Source organism: Pelodiscus sinensis, chromosome 6, assembly GCF_049634645.1.
Source record: "Pelodiscus sinensis isolate JC-2024 chromosome 6, ASM4963464v1, whole genome shotgun sequence".
In the NCBI taxonomy this organism is placed as follows: domain Eukaryota; kingdom Metazoa; phylum Chordata; order Testudines; family Trionychidae; genus Pelodiscus; species Pelodiscus sinensis.
Window position 1 is genome coordinate 27292973 of NC_134716.1, and position 15623 is coordinate 27308595.

The window sequence follows — 15623 nt, forward strand, 5'->3', positions numbered from 1 at the left end:
AATAATATAAAACTGTTGCAAAAAAATGAGCATCATTCTGGGATATAGCAGGAGTGTTGTAAGCAAGACACAAGTAGTAGTTCTTCCACTCAACACAGCACTGATTGGGCCTCAGCTGGAATACTTGTCCTGCTCAGGGCAAGACACTTGGGGAAAGATGTGTACAAAATGAAAAAAAATCCAGAGGAAAACAACAACAATAAAGATTAAATGTCCAGAAAACATGACCTATGAGGAAAGATTGAAAATAATTGGGTTTGTTTAGTCTGGAGAAGAGAAAACTGGGGAACACAATAACCGTTTTCAAGTACATAAATAGTAGAAAGAAGAGGGAGATAAATTGTTTTCTTTAACTACTGAAGACAGGACAAGAAGTCACAGTCTTAAATTGCAGCCATGGAGATTTAGATTAGACTTTAGGAAAAACTTGCTAACAGCAAGGGTAGTGAAGCACTAGAACAAATTACCAAAGGAGATTGTATAATCCCTATGTGACAGGGTGCCTGCCCTGCACTGGCGCTTTAAGACCAGGACTCAGGACCTGAGCTGGGGCTGGAAACAGAGGCCAGCTGAAGCTGTTTGGGCTAGGGAGAGCCCAGCCGGCAACTATCTAGGGCAGCACAAATGGCTTGTAGAAGCCAGCTGAAACTATTAGGGTGAGTGAGAGCCCAGCTGGCAGGTGTATAGAGAAGCACAGTTCCCTTAGAAGGGGGAGCCAGTGAAGGGCTGACTGTGGAGGAAGCAGGAGCTCCTAGGAGGGAGACAAGCTGGGGATAGCCAACAAGGGCTGGGAGAGGGCCAGCCAAGACTCCCCTTGGCTAGGGGCTGGAGACAAAACCCTGGTTTGGATGTGGATCACAGCACGGCTTAGGTAAGCAGGGCCGTGGAGATAATCCCAATAACAATGATGAGCAACCCATGCAGACTGTAACTTGCCCTGAGAGGGGCTATATGAGGCCAGTCAGGGGGCACTGAGGCACAGTGGGGGGTGTGCACCCTGACAGATGGTGGAGAATGGGGGTACAGTAACCCCACCTGGAGGTGAAAAGGGGCTAGTGTGAGCCAACAGTGGTCAGTAGGCCATGGGACAAGAGCGGGGAGTTGGGGGGGAAAAATGAATAAGTATTGGAGGGTCTGGGAGGCTCTACATGCTAGGCCATGGAAAAGGTGGAGCTGGCCACTACAAAGGTGCGACCCTGGGCTCCATAATAAACCAGGCTCCAGGAGTTGGGGGCAAGGGCCGAGACTGAAAACTTGTTTTGCCTGTGGGCACAGGGGACACCTGAGGAGGGAGTGCCCCTACGGGGTGGGAGCCAGGAGACCCCACCCAGCTAATAGAGACAAAGGAAGAGCATCCCCTGTGAAGGCAACAGGGGAGGCATGGACATGTTGGGCCTGTGGGGAGCCTGGCCACATACGGAGGGTGTGCTCTAGGAGGACTGGGGAAGCCCCGGCTAGCATGGGGGGAAGGTTGAGGTGACAAAGCGCCAGGAGGAAGACTTGGGACCACCGGCCCTGGATGGCAAGGGAAACCAGAGGGCGAACCAAAGGTGGTTTGGACGCGATCGAAACCAATGAGCCAGAGAGCTCAGGCTGGAGTCCCTCCCCAAGGCCTTATGTGCCGGAACAAGTAGGATGCCGGGAAGCAGGCAGCATCCATACAGAGGGTACCTATGGCCAGGTGATGGCTGCTGACCTATGGGCGAGGCCACAGGATAGGACAAAGATTACCCTGCAGGTAAGGCTAGAGGGAAAGCCAGTGACTGCCCTGGTAGATTCTGGGTGCAGCCAGACAATGGTACGAACGGAGCTGGTCCCAGAGTGGGAGGCAGCAGGGGGAACTGTCTCAATGCAATGCATACATGGAGATGTCAGAGCCTACCCCACCGGGTGGGTTCGTCTGTCAGATGGGGTAGACGAGGTGATCTGCAGAGTAGCGTTAGCCCTGAAACTAGTATACCCGGTACTACTGGGCTGGGACTGGCTGGGTTTCAGACGCATCCTGCGTAACTGGGAGGAGGACTCAAAAAGGGGAACATCCCGAGACGCAGAGGAGGAGCCCAACCCAGAGAAAACCCTCGCATCAGAGGAAGTAGGAGGGGATGAGGACTTCCAAAGAGACCAACGAAAAGACCCCTCCTTAACCCATGCCTGGGAACAGACTGCAGGCGAGACCGGGAACCCCAATGTGGGAGCAGCTGCCCGTCCAACCCCGCGATTCGAGGTAAGAGCCGACCGATTATATCGAATCGCACAGTCAGCCTATGGGCAGACAGAGGTTAGCCAATTGTTGGTCCCCGCAAGGTACCGGAGGCAGGTTTTAGACCTTGCACATGCTAATCCCTGGGCAGGACATTTGGGGCAGGAGAAGACCCTGCAGCGTATAACGCAAAGATTCTTTTGGCCAGGGATTTATAAGGAGGTCCGAGACTTCTGTGAGTCCTGCCCTGAGTGCCAGAGGACAGGTCAGGGAGGGGTGCCAAAAGCCCCCTTAGTCCCTCTCCCTGTGGTAGAGGTGCTCTTTGACCGGGTGGCTTTAGATTTAGTGGGACCCTTGGAGAGGTCCCGAAGAGGACACCAGTACATATTGGTTATAATTGACTATGCCACCTGATACCCTGAGGCCATCCCACTCAAGAATACGACGGCGTCAACGCTGGCACATGAGTTGGTGCAAGTATTCTCCCGGGTGGGAATCCCGAGGGAGATGCTAACTGACCAAGGGACCAATGTGACTTCCAAACTGATGGCAGAACTTTGCCGCCTCTTAAACATTAAGACATTGCGTACCTCAGTTTACCACCCGCAAACAGATGGACTTGTCGAACGCTTCAATAAGACATTAAAGGGGATGTTGCGGAGGTTTTTCGAGCTAGACCTAAAGGACTGGGACCGATTACTACCAGCACTGTTGTTTGCGGTGCGAGAGGTGCCCCAGGCCTCAACGGGATTTTCCCCATTTGAATTATTTTACGGCCGACAACCCCGGGGCATATTGGACTTATTGCGGGAGATGTGGGAGGAACAAGACTCAAGGGTGAAGGGTACAATACCGTATATTTTGGACTTACAACAGCGACTCCGGACAGCTTGTGCTGACACATTTGCACTAGCTCTCCTCAAGCTAGCACACTCAAAATAATAGTATGGCTGCAGTAGCATGGGCAGTGCCAAGCAGCAGCATGGTCTGGCTTCTCTAAGCAAACTGGCCAAGGCCCAATCGGTAACTACGTAGGGCACCTAGCCCATACCACTGCTCACTACTGCCAATGCTACCAAAGTTATGCATTTTTTGCACACTTACCTGAAGTGCTAGCTCAAGCATATATGTGAGCAAGGAATCACACTTCTAGTTCCAAGCATAGATTTAATCCCAGGTTGAAATCCTGGCTTGGTTGAAGTCAATGGAGGTTTTGCAATTGACTTGAAAGGTGACAAGATTTCATCCACATTCCCAAATCTTAAGGTTACTGCAGTCATAACATCCACATCATAGACTCACATCAACATGAAGAATCAATATCATGGAAATCTGAAACAAAAGCCAGGACTATGCAGCACTTTAAAGACTAACAAGATGGTTTATTAGGTGATGAGCTTTCGTGGGGCAGACCCACTTCCTCAGATCATGAAAAGCTCATCACCTAATAAACCATCTTGTTAGTCTTTAAAGTGCTGCATAGTCCTGTCTCTTGTTTCAGCAAGACCAGACTATCACAGCTACATCTCTATTACTATGGAAATCTGAGTCTGTGTCGAATAAGAAATTTAAAAAAAACCTCTCACAGCCTTCTATCCTAACTCATTTCTTCCTGGACTCCTCTGCTTGTAGTAGATTATCATGTTAGTAGGTGATATTTTGGTCTTGTATACCATTAACATCAGCTAAATAGAAGCTTTGGGATTCCTCATCACCCATTCTTTTGCTAAGAATGCCACCCAATCTAACTCTAACAATCACTCTGTTAGAGCAGTCCCATTCTTAGTTCCTTCTGCATCTGCCTTCAAGTGAAATCTTGTGACCGTGTCAGAAATTAAATAAAAAGACTTCAGTGTCTTGCAGAGTTAGTAATAGGAACAGTACACATTGGGGATATATTCTTTGCTATTAAAAAGTTTCTATAGTAATAGCCCTGCTGTGCTCATCTTCTCCAACACTGCTATTGTTTAGAAAGAACGAGGTGCGCCAGGTTCTGCACAACATAGAAGATCTTTTGTGCTACTCTGGTAGCATAAAGGAGCCACAAAGAGGTGTACTGAGTAAAGATAATGGCTCTATACAGTGTCTCTCCTGCCTAGTTATGCTCAGTGATGTAATAGCCTTTAGGTGGCTTTAACAAATCAGTGTTATTTAAAGCAGCCATGGGGTTGCTCTGTATTGTTTTGGGAATCCAGCATGCCCACAGGCAACACCAGAACTGGACTCTAAGGGTGTGCTAGACTACATGGCTCCGTCGATGGAGCCACGTAGATAAGTGTTCTCGGTAAAGGGAAATGAAGTGGCGATTTAAATAATCGCTGCTTCATTTACATCAAAATGGCTGCTGTGCTGATCAGCTGATTGTCAGCACAGCGCAGGAGTCTAGACGGGGATCAGCCAACCCCAGTACCCTTTGTCGTCAGATCCTTTATGCCTCATGAAAGGCTGATCCCCATCTAGACTACCGTGCTGTGCTAACGAATCAGCTGAACGGCACAGTGCAGCAGCCATTTTGATATAAATGAAGCGTTTATTATTTACATCGCCGCTTCATTTCCCTTTGCCGAGTACACTCAGCCATGTAGTCTAGACACACCCTAAGAGGCATCTTTGTCAACCCAAATTTCCATTTCTGCTCTGCCCTAGTATTTCTGCAGCTCTCTAGCTTGGTCTTCTAATCTAGTGACTACCCTAGACAAATGTCTATTGTAAGATGAACAGAACCATATTTTACAATGACTGATCAAGTCCAATGTATTTGGTGGAAGCTTTTTCCATTTGTAATAAGCTACTTATGTTTTGTCCTTATTTTGTTAATAGTTTAGCCTCCTGCCCCTCTTTCCACGCCTCCTGGTAGTGAATTAGTTTCTAGAAATAATGGGGAATTTTGTGCATCATTGCTGGCATTGCCACTGGAAAACTTGGGTTGCCATTGCCCCAGCACCCTGTTACTACTTGCTCATTAGCAGCACTCTGTATGGAAAACCATAAAAGATCATTACCCCTGTAGTCTAAAGCCAATGTGCCAGCATAATGAAAAACAATTCAGCAGTTCCCTATGCTCTGTTAGTTGTGTTTGTCACAAATGAGTTGTGGAGATTTGGAGTGAATGATCCATATCATATTGAACTGTCCTTTTTATTGCTGACAATTGAAGGTGACTGAAAAGCTGGGTCAGTGTCAGACTGTATCTAATTGGAAACCTTTCCTCATTAATGTTCGGTGTTGACTTGTATTAGTTGATGAAATTAGGACCACAGTGGAATAGATTTTATTACACAGAATGAGCTAGTTGAGCTGTCTTCCATTTCAGTGTTTTAACCCCACCCCCCTGTGGACTCAGGTAAAAAAGGAGCCCAAGAAAGGGGAGATTCTGGTGAGGCAGGATTAAGAGGAAATAGAATGATAATATCAATTCTGCTCGGGAAATTGAAACCATGTGGATATTTATGCCACACTTATTTCAGCAAATCTTTTGTAAAAATACGGCTTTATAGCTCATCAGGGATTATTCTGTGGCCTTGGGTAAGGAATAAATGAAAAACTTTTCCCAGGCAAAAAACTGAAATGGCAAATTTGGGCTTTTGTGCTGGGTTTGTAAAAAAAAAAAAAAAAAAAAAAAAAAAAGCAACAATGATTTTTTTTCCCCCCACTGCAGTTTCTTAAATGTTGCTGTAAGGAAGAGAAAGCATTCTCTTCAGCAAAAACCCTCTGTTCTATAGCCTCCATTTTGTTGCTTTCCTAGTTTTTGTAAATTGTTTTTAATTAAAAGGAAACAAGTACAAATACAGTGTTTTAACAGCTTCATTGTAACCCTCCATAAATGTAAATACTATTCTTACAATCTGGGTATGGGGATGGACTAGACAAGTAGGTCTTTATATGTTGTATATTAGTCCCCCCCCTGGAGAAACCCTTCCTTCTGCAGGTTGAACCTCTCCAGTCCGGCATTCTCGGGACTGGTGCCGAACCAGAGAATTTGCTGAACCACAGGGGATCAATATTGTTTAGCAGCATTAGCAACACTTCCATAGCTTACTGAGCTCTTAGGGGTAAATTAGAAGTCTGAGAGCCAGAACTGGTGTTCATAAACTTTATGGGACCACAGAAAACATAGCCACACAGCTGATAAGTGGACATCCAGCTAGACCACAGATGGTGCCAGCTTAGAGACTTCTATATAAGAAGTTGCCGGGTAAGAGAGATTCAACCAGTATTTGGAAGCCATCCTCCAAGTGACAGTATGGAAACGGAAAAGTGGCTGAAAACCTAAGTGGCTCTTCATCCCTAGGCTGAGAATCCCTGGACTAGATGATCCACTCAGTCATTCCTACCTTTAAGGTCTTTTTTTTGTTCCTGAAATGCTTCAAATTTTCTTAAGCATTTGATGAATGATTTGATTAATGTGGCAATTTATTAATGTAGCAATTTATTAAAGCTTGGTTTATGTGCAGACTACTAGAGCTAATTTGCATACAGGAGCAGATACATAGGTGTTCACAGACTCATTGATAAGTATAAAGTATATGATTTACACATCAGTATACCACAGTTGTAGTAATTGCCAACTTGTGTATATATACAGAATAATCAGTGGCCACCTTTTAGGTCCTCAAGTCACTACTCATGATGGATGAACCTTAGAAAGTTTAGAGGTTCTTGATCCTGTGATGAAGTGAGCATATCTAACCATTTATAATCACCTTCACCTTCTAATGAATTCAGCATCTCATAGAAATTGGCCTTTTGGTCTGAAATCTTGCCATTAACAAAAGCATAAACACGCTCTCTCAATATCTACTAGTTATGAGCTCTTGGTCATGCTACAACCAGAATTCAAACAGTCTTTCATGCGTTATCTCATCCATTCTTCTGGCTAGAACCAGATGGGAAAGGAGATGTAAACAAATGGTGGAATAAATCTATATAAACCTTTTCAAAACAAAAAAATGGCTTTGTACACGTTCAAGAGGAATTTTGTGCCACTTATTAATTTTAATATGGTTTCAACACAATCATTTTAATTTGCAAGGACCTTCCTGGCCCTGCTTGAGGCCTAGGCGATTCTGTAGGGAAGTATGAGATTTGAATTAATTCTGCAAGAGCACTAATCTTGAGTACAGTGGGCTTGTGCCTTTCTGTTTGAAGATGTAGCCTGCTTTGTCTTTCTCTGGTTTGAGGTTCTTATCTGTTATCCTTCTGAATTCTAAGTAATAAAGTAGTGTGTTGCAGCCTTCCTGCAAAACAATTTTGTCTAGCTTCTCTGTATGGAAACAATGAATATAACAGCTTATTTTATTTGCTTTATTCAGCCAAAGAGGATTTCCTATCCATGGAGATTAGAACCAGTGGGCCAGCTGAGTGAAACTATGCCAATTTATATCATCAGAGCATCTAGCCCAAGATGGTTACATATAGAAACCTCATATTGTGGACAGTGAGATGATATAATTTATGGATAATAGGGATGGACAAATTTGCTGAAATTTTTTTCAACAAATACTTTTTGAACACAATGACAGTTTAAAGTTGTCTCGTTTGAAGATTTCTAGTGCTTATTTTCTTTTGTTTTTAAGTGAAAACTGAAATTCAGGGGAGGGTCAGTAATTTCATTTTTTGGTTTCAGTGCATATGTCAAATTTAAAAATGCACAACTTAAACCTACATTTTTCAAAATTGCCTGCAAAAAACCAAAACATCCCCCCCAAAAAATGGGTATTTTTCAACTAGGTTCAGTTAAGAATTAAAAACAAACATGGCCCATTGCCCTAAGAAATGTTGCCCTTCTAAACTTAAAAAAAATATGGCATATATTGCAGAGACAATTTAATAGATTATAGCTGCTTACATACCTCTAAGGTGCAATTGTTTTCATAGTTACATACAGATTTATAAAACACATTTTCCCTTGCTCATTTTTAAGATCTGCACAGCTCTCTTTTCCCTGCTTGTGTCAATTTGTACATCACAGAAGCAAGCTTGATACTACTTGCTACTTCGTGTCTAATCCTAGCGCCACTGGGCCTGAATGGCTTTTCAGATTCAGATTTTGATGTCCTGATTCCTCTCCACTGATGTTGTAAGAAGGCTTTTGCCCCAGCTTTTGAGGACTTCTTTGGCTACACATAAAAAGACAGATTAAAGTTGTATGGTTCTTTCCTCTATCCCCCCCAGAGCTCAACATTTGGAGTGTGATGAGTAATTTGCATTACCACAATAGTGTTCAGAAATAAACCCTGATAAAATGAGATTTTGTGAAGCTTCCCATGTCTCACAGTCACGTTTAAAAGAATTATGGCAGAAATGAAGTTCTAAGAACAACAACTAGGTAGAGGTAGTAGAGGGGAGGAGTGGAAAATTACTTTGTAAAAAGATTAGAGAAGGAATGACATTAACCTGAACAGTGGAGACTGACTCATTCATGTAAAAGCTCTGCTTGTTGCTAATGCAGGGAAAACACACACTGTAGTAATAACTTTGCAGCTTGCAGGATCTCCAAAGGTGAAATTACTCCAGGATGCATTGGAAACAGTTGCTTTTTTAATACCCCTAACCCAGTGGTCAACATGGTTGGTTTGGGTCCTTCAATAATGTCTCCCTGATTCACTTCTACAGTATTTACAAACCCTAACAATTAAAAAAGAGAGAGAGAGAGATCGATAAAATGGATATTTAAACATGGAAAGTTACTGGTTAAACACTGCCTTACTTTTTCTCTCAAATTGTCATTAAATCTTTTGCCTGAAGCTTCAGCTGCTGTGGAAGAAAAGGTGCAGACATTTTGTTGGCACTGAACTTGAAATTCATAATGGGCACATTATTTGGCCACATTATACAACAGCATCATCCATCTGATAAATGAAAATCTTTTAATGGGTGCTCTCTTAATTAAAACAACTTGGAAGAGTAAGACATCAGCTGAAACTGGAACGAGAAGGTCGCTCAATGAGTTTTTTGTCTTTGGAGTCCCTGCTCACATCAACATCAATAGTCTCAGTCAGCATTTCCTATTTTGTTGGGAGAGGGCAAGCTGAGTTTATTTTTTCCCTTCTATTGTAGGAAGGTCTGATGAGGGCATTGAAGCAATGAAGGGAAAGGGGGGGGAAATGAATATTAGTTGGACTGTTTGTGGGAAAAATGTATTGTAGTGTAACAACTGCTGATACTGTTACCAGCAAAAATACAACTCTGTGGACAGGGTCATTGGGAGACTGGCAAAGAAGATACACACCAATCAGAACCCTTGCAGAAAACACCCGATTATGGGCCCAAACTAAAACAATAGAGCAGAATTCATTTCAACTGTTCAATAGACACAATCTAAACCCACTTGATCAATATCCTTCTATCACTGCACATCTTTGGAAAAGTTTAGCTCTTCTACCTTTGTAGTTCAGCCCCATCTCTACTCTGGAATTCTATTTAATACCACACATTTGTGGAATTACATAAGTGTTACAGCCACAGAATTTGGCCCTTAAAATTTGTCTTCACAATTTGTTTATTTTACGGTCTAACACAAGAAGCACAGAATATGCATGCACTGAGAATGAAGATTCCAGAAACTTGCACAGCACTGAAATTAAAAATATACTTGTGTAATGTTGTGCAATAGGCCCACTATATTGCATGTGCATACCTCTAGCAAATTTATCAACTTCCCTTGTGGTGTTTTAAACATTTGGTCCTGTAAGTCTCTTTTCACTGATAATTGAATAGGTAACAACCCATTTTTTAACTAATAATTTGTTAGGGGTTACTTTTTGTTTCCAAAGTTTGAGAAACTATGAGGCAAATTCTTGACAATAATAATCCATTTCTAGAAATCAGGGAAGATTTGTCAACAATTTATAGACAGAAAAAAATGGTTATACTTGTCAGATGTCTTATTCATAACTAGCAATTCAACCAGCACTATCATATATCTGTTCTGGGGTCTTGGTTCACAACAAGTCTTCTTATGCTGACTTATTGCTAAGTTTCATCCCATAAGACACCACTGTGGATATTAATTTATTCTTAAAGCCCTTGCTGCTCTCTTTCCAGAAAAAAAGTTCTGTATTTTTCATTTCTAGAATTATTTTATTTAACTAGGAGCTGCTGTCATTTAAATTGCCATTGCTCTCTGAGTGCACAAGATCAGGACTCTGTCAGTTTGATAAAAATGACAGAGCAGATAAAGAGGTGAAGTGGTAAACACTAAAGATAAAAGCTGTCACCCAATAGCATATGTAGAAGCCACAGACAAAAGACCAATTCAGCCAGGTGGGTTACTAAACCGCCTTCTTGCTTCATTAGAATACTTTCATGTCAAGCCTGTGCAATAGGTCACATTGTGGCAACATGTCAGCAAATAGATATACAGTATCTGTAGAAGTGTTGCAACATCAAAGCTTTTCAACTCCCTCTTTTTGCTCTTCCTTTTAAAAAATGAATCTAACTTTGATCAATGTTTCAAACACAAATCCTGTTTCAACAAGAGCATGCTATCAGTTCTCGTGAGCAAAAATAACAGAAGATAATTGTTCCATGACTCAGCAAAGATGTCATTACCAAGAATGAGTCAAATATTTTAAGTGCATAAGGGTGACCCTTAAGTAAAAAGAAATATTGGGGCAAAAAAGAATGAACGTTTGGGATGTAGCAACACAAGAAAAATAGCTTTTAGAAAAAGATCTGCAGGTGTAGTCGGAGAGACCAGAACAGCTTGGTAATATGACTTTGAATCAGGGACTCTTTACCAGAAATGATCAAATGTTCCATTTAGCACTGAAGAGATGGTTTGGGGATTCAAGTCTGGAGCCAAACTGCTAGGAAATAGGTTATAAGATATTGTAAACCTACTCAGCTTTTTGAGCCAATTATCTGGGACAACTTGTCTAGAATTCAGTCTGCGTTTGTGCTAAAATAAAATACATATATACATACTCAAGTCTTGGGATTGAACAAAAATAATATAGAAAGGGTTCAAATCTATAAAAACAAATGCTGACTTTTTTTCCCTCCCCCCCAAAAAAATCCCTAATGGCCTATAAGACCCAACCATAACACTGTGATGGAATAAACTTGCCAGATTTATACCCATAAACATGTATCATCTGCTTTTCATAATTTTACAAGTAACAGGAGTCTATCTGCATGGCCCTTGCATGGCTCATAAAGGCACAGCTGCTATAAATCAAAGAAGTGATGGCATTAGTGAAGGGGAGCGAGGGCTGCACGTAGCATTTTTCCTGACCTCTCTGTGAAAGAGTCAAGTCTACAGTTTAATGAAATGAAATCTCTTCCGAGGGAATATGAATGAGGTTGCCTCTAGAGCACTGTTCCGGGGAAATGATTTCAGCTGGCCTCTGAGAAGATTTACACCTAGGTCTCCAGTGTCAGAAGCTAAGGCAGGCTGCATTTACTACCTGAAGACCTTTGAAGAAAGTCACTCCTTATCTTAAAGCCAATAGCAGCCTGTGAAATTGCTTGAAGTAAAAACATTTCTGAGACAGAGATATAAACAAACTAAACCAGAGCCCAAGAAGACTGTGGCTCTCTAGAAATAAAAACATCACCATACATAGGAATTTCCTAAATATAAAAAGGGAGACGATTAAAGATATTAGCCACACAATCAGGACAAAGGGATACAATGAATTAATTATTAATAATAATAATTGGTATTACCATAGTGTCCAAGAGTCTGTCTCATGGACCAGGACTTCATTGTGCTAAATGCTGTACACACCCAGAACAAGATAGTCTCAGCACCAAAGGGCTTACAGTCAAAGTACATAAGACAAGAGATATCATCTGAATACGGAGAGACATGAGGCACAAGTGAATAATATGACACTACTGGTCAGTGTGATTGACAGTGGCCTCAGAACACCAGCAGCCTCATTGCTAAGTGTGTGTTTTAGGTTTTTGTTTGTTTGTTTTTTGCAAGCTTCATGGAAAAGGAATGCTTTTTTAATGAGAGATTCTAAGAAGGAAAATGAATCCCTCTTATGGATACTTACAGGGAGCTCCTCTCAAGTGTAAGGGGTAACACAGGAGAAAGTACCAATGTTCCTAGCCAAGAACTTAACAAGTGGGGGATAGACACTGGCATCATAAGCCTATTGGATATGGGAATTAACATCCTAGCAGTGAATGCAAGATGATAGATAGACTGAGGACTGGCCATGAAGAGCCTTGAAAGAGAAGGCAAGTAGCTTGTATTTCATGCAGAAGTAGGAGATACTGGAGGATGAAAAATTGAAAGGTGACATGTTTGAAGCAACTTACAATGGAAATGCATTAAGAGATCTGGGTTCAAATGAGTGTAAATTAGGGATCATCTTTATCCTGGGTTCTCAGCCTAGAAACTGCGATCATTGTGACGCAGGGGATGCAAGACAGATGAAAAAGTCCCTGCATAGAAAAAGATTGAAACCCACTATTTTTTCTATTCTCTAGTTTATATTTAGCCTTAATACAATGCTGACTTGGAATTCTTTCTAGGGAGTCAGTGAAATAACAAGAGGTACTTCAGGCCAGGTCTGACATGAAGAGAGAGCTGCATGGGGAAGTGTTAGCTTTCCCAAGGAGATCTCTCTACACAGTAGCCTGCCACACTGGCATGAGCACAAATTTATACAATCATATATTATTATCATTACCAACAATCTATGACAAGAAAAGAAAGCCATTCATCTCCCATATGTAGCAATTCCAGTGACCAAACACAACAATTGGGGTGAATGTTAGACTGCCTTTAATTCCTGTTTAAATGGACACGTACCACCTTGCTATATGCTCTCTAGTGGCCAGCCCGAAGAGTGGCTCTAAACCTGCACAACTATTGCCATACCATAGTACGCTGCATTAGCCAACATCCAGAAATAACTTTAAAAGATGGCTTATCAAGTTATTGATGTCTGATTATTTATCAGACAAATGGTGGTATTATTTCCTCTCATGTTATTCACACCCAAAGAGTTCACTGTCCAAAAAATGCCACCGATCAAATTCAGCAAATAATTTATTCAAATGTGTAACATCAATCAACATAAAAATTACTCTAATTTTTTCCCCATTATTAATCCAACCCTAATTAGAAACATAGAAAAACCAACCTCAGGGGCACAGTACTTCAATGCACAGCAGCCCCTTCACCTTTGGGCTGAAAGCGTCAAGTTTTTTCTTCAAATCTTTGAGCAACATAATTTTGTTCTCGAGTCAAATCTTTGGAGATCTCTCTATTCCAGTCTTCTGTTTATAGAGGAAAAGTTACTTACATAAACATACACCTACATTGTTATAAGCATTCATTTAGGCTGTCTTAAAATATCAGGGTTCTAACCGTTGTAGCTCAAATCAAAATTTTACCACAGGGACCAATATAGGGATTAATAATGGAAATGCTGACAAGTTCCTGAACTACAATAGGCCGAGAATCACCTCTTTTTCTGTGATATTCAAGACATTACAGTATCTCACTGAAGAGCATAGGCAGAAAGGTCAATAATTATACAAAATGAATAATGGGTTTAGAGCAATCACTACATCCAGCTGCTGCAAAGTATTCTAAATCCGTCTGCCAGGTGTCTGCTTGTTTTCCCCGTGGATATAGCCAGCCCTTTCAAGAGAAGAACAAAGGAAATGATATTCCTAGATATCCAGGAAAATGCTTAGCAACATGTGTGAAAACCAAAGGGCTCTAGATACAGGTAGTAGGAACTATGTTTACTTTCTATGGTGGATTGGTTCAGACAAAGAATAGGTTTTCTTCTAACTATAGCAAAATGAATGCCACATACAAATCCTGCAAATCATTACTTCAAAAAGAGTAATAAAGAATTTGTTTTGGCCATGTTCTTTCTCCCTCTGCATTCACTTTACCTGAACATTCAAATGCTCCAGTTTTACTATCAAGCATTTTTGGAAAGTCAATTTTATTGTCACATGCATAAATATTTACCAAGCCCAAAGTCTGAACTCTCCATCACTCTAATAATGTAGTCTCACTCACCCACTCAGAGAACAGAAATAACGCCATGTGCCTTACCTGACCAATAACAACACAGCCCAAATATTCAATAATCCGTTCATCAGGCATATCTTAAAAAGCTCACCAGAAACAAATATTCCATCAAACACTCTTGAATTACATATATCTGAGGAAACTGATCTATTCAGGGTTATTTTGTGACCAGAAGAAACTAATGCTAAAGTTATATGCTCCCTTACAGCATCATAACAATTCCAGTCCAACTGGCAAAGAGTGAACCAGGAAAGTTAGAATTCATAACAATTCTCCTTTTCTAATTAACCATCCCTTTAATTCTTTCCCTTTCATCGTGAATTACTGGTTTTATTTCATTCACAAAAGTGAGGGACCACAAGCAGGACATGTTGCACACAGGTGCTATGGAAGATTCACACGGAGTTCTGTCAAAGCTTCTAGATCAAAATGTTACATCTGCTATTTTAAACTGAGGCTTCTTTTTCACAAGTCCTCATCAACTGTAGCACATACGTGGTGGGTGCTCTAATGTGGATTTTAGAAATTTAGAAACTCACCAAACTGCCAATCACTCTGTTCTGACCTTACCTGAAATTCAGCATTGATATTCCAAAATGAAATGAAGCAACTGCCAAAGCTCAAAGCAACTGCATTGCACAGTCCTTGAACTGAGAGGAATAAAGCTGTACAGGATGCATAGAAACGTCAAGACAGGTTTGAAAAGGAAGGGGTTGATTTATTGTACTAGTCTCAGCTTTGTGAAAGCTTAAAACAAAGTAGACAGGAGATGTATGTCCAGTCATTCTCCCTGCATCTCCTGCCCCTGGCAACGAAGATGCTAACTGGGGAGAAAAGGGGTAAAAGTCAGTTAGTTCTCATGCTGCCACTTGGCCAGCACAGAGGCCACTGAATGCATTATATGCCTCTACCATGGTCTGTCCTGACCCAAATCTGGTGCACAACAGAGCAGGTTGCCTGAGAGAGACAAATACCTGTTGACATTAATTATTGTGTTTTAAGTCTCCTTGTGGGGATATTTTCCTTCCAGTTTTCACTGTGTCAAAGTTGAAGATAATTTTCACAGAAACATGAATGGATGTGCAGAGCAGATGACTTTATAGACCATCGGGCAACCATTTGAGAGTATAATCGGTTTAGTTAGCAAGCTGATCTCTTCAGTTGACTTGAATATTGTAACATTTGAAGTTTTGGATTATTTGGAGGTGCTTCATCTGAATGATGTCCTACTTTCTTTACATCTTGACAATCAGGGGCCATGGTTTAAGTTCTATAGGTCCGTCTACTGACCACTGAAGTTGATATGGCTTCATTTTTTTAAAACTTATCATGCTGTTTGGTTTGCAAAAGACTTTTTTGATGAGATGCCCCATTCCTGATTATATTTTTGAAGTAAAGTGTTCAAACTCT

The 15623-nt window shown here is 41.4% G+C and overlaps 1 long non-coding RNA gene across 1 annotated transcript; it reads left to right on the forward strand.

The window, feature by feature from the left end:
- The first annotated feature begins 744 nt into the window (after nucleotides 1–744).
- Nucleotides 745–8408, forward strand: LOC142830043 (uncharacterized). The gene is made up of 3 exons (XR_012905056.1): nucleotides 745–871; nucleotides 1996–2224; nucleotides 7513–8408. It is a non-coding gene; the product is annotated as an uncharacterized LOC142830043 (long non-coding RNA).
- Nucleotides 8409–15623: the final 7215 nt, after the last annotated feature.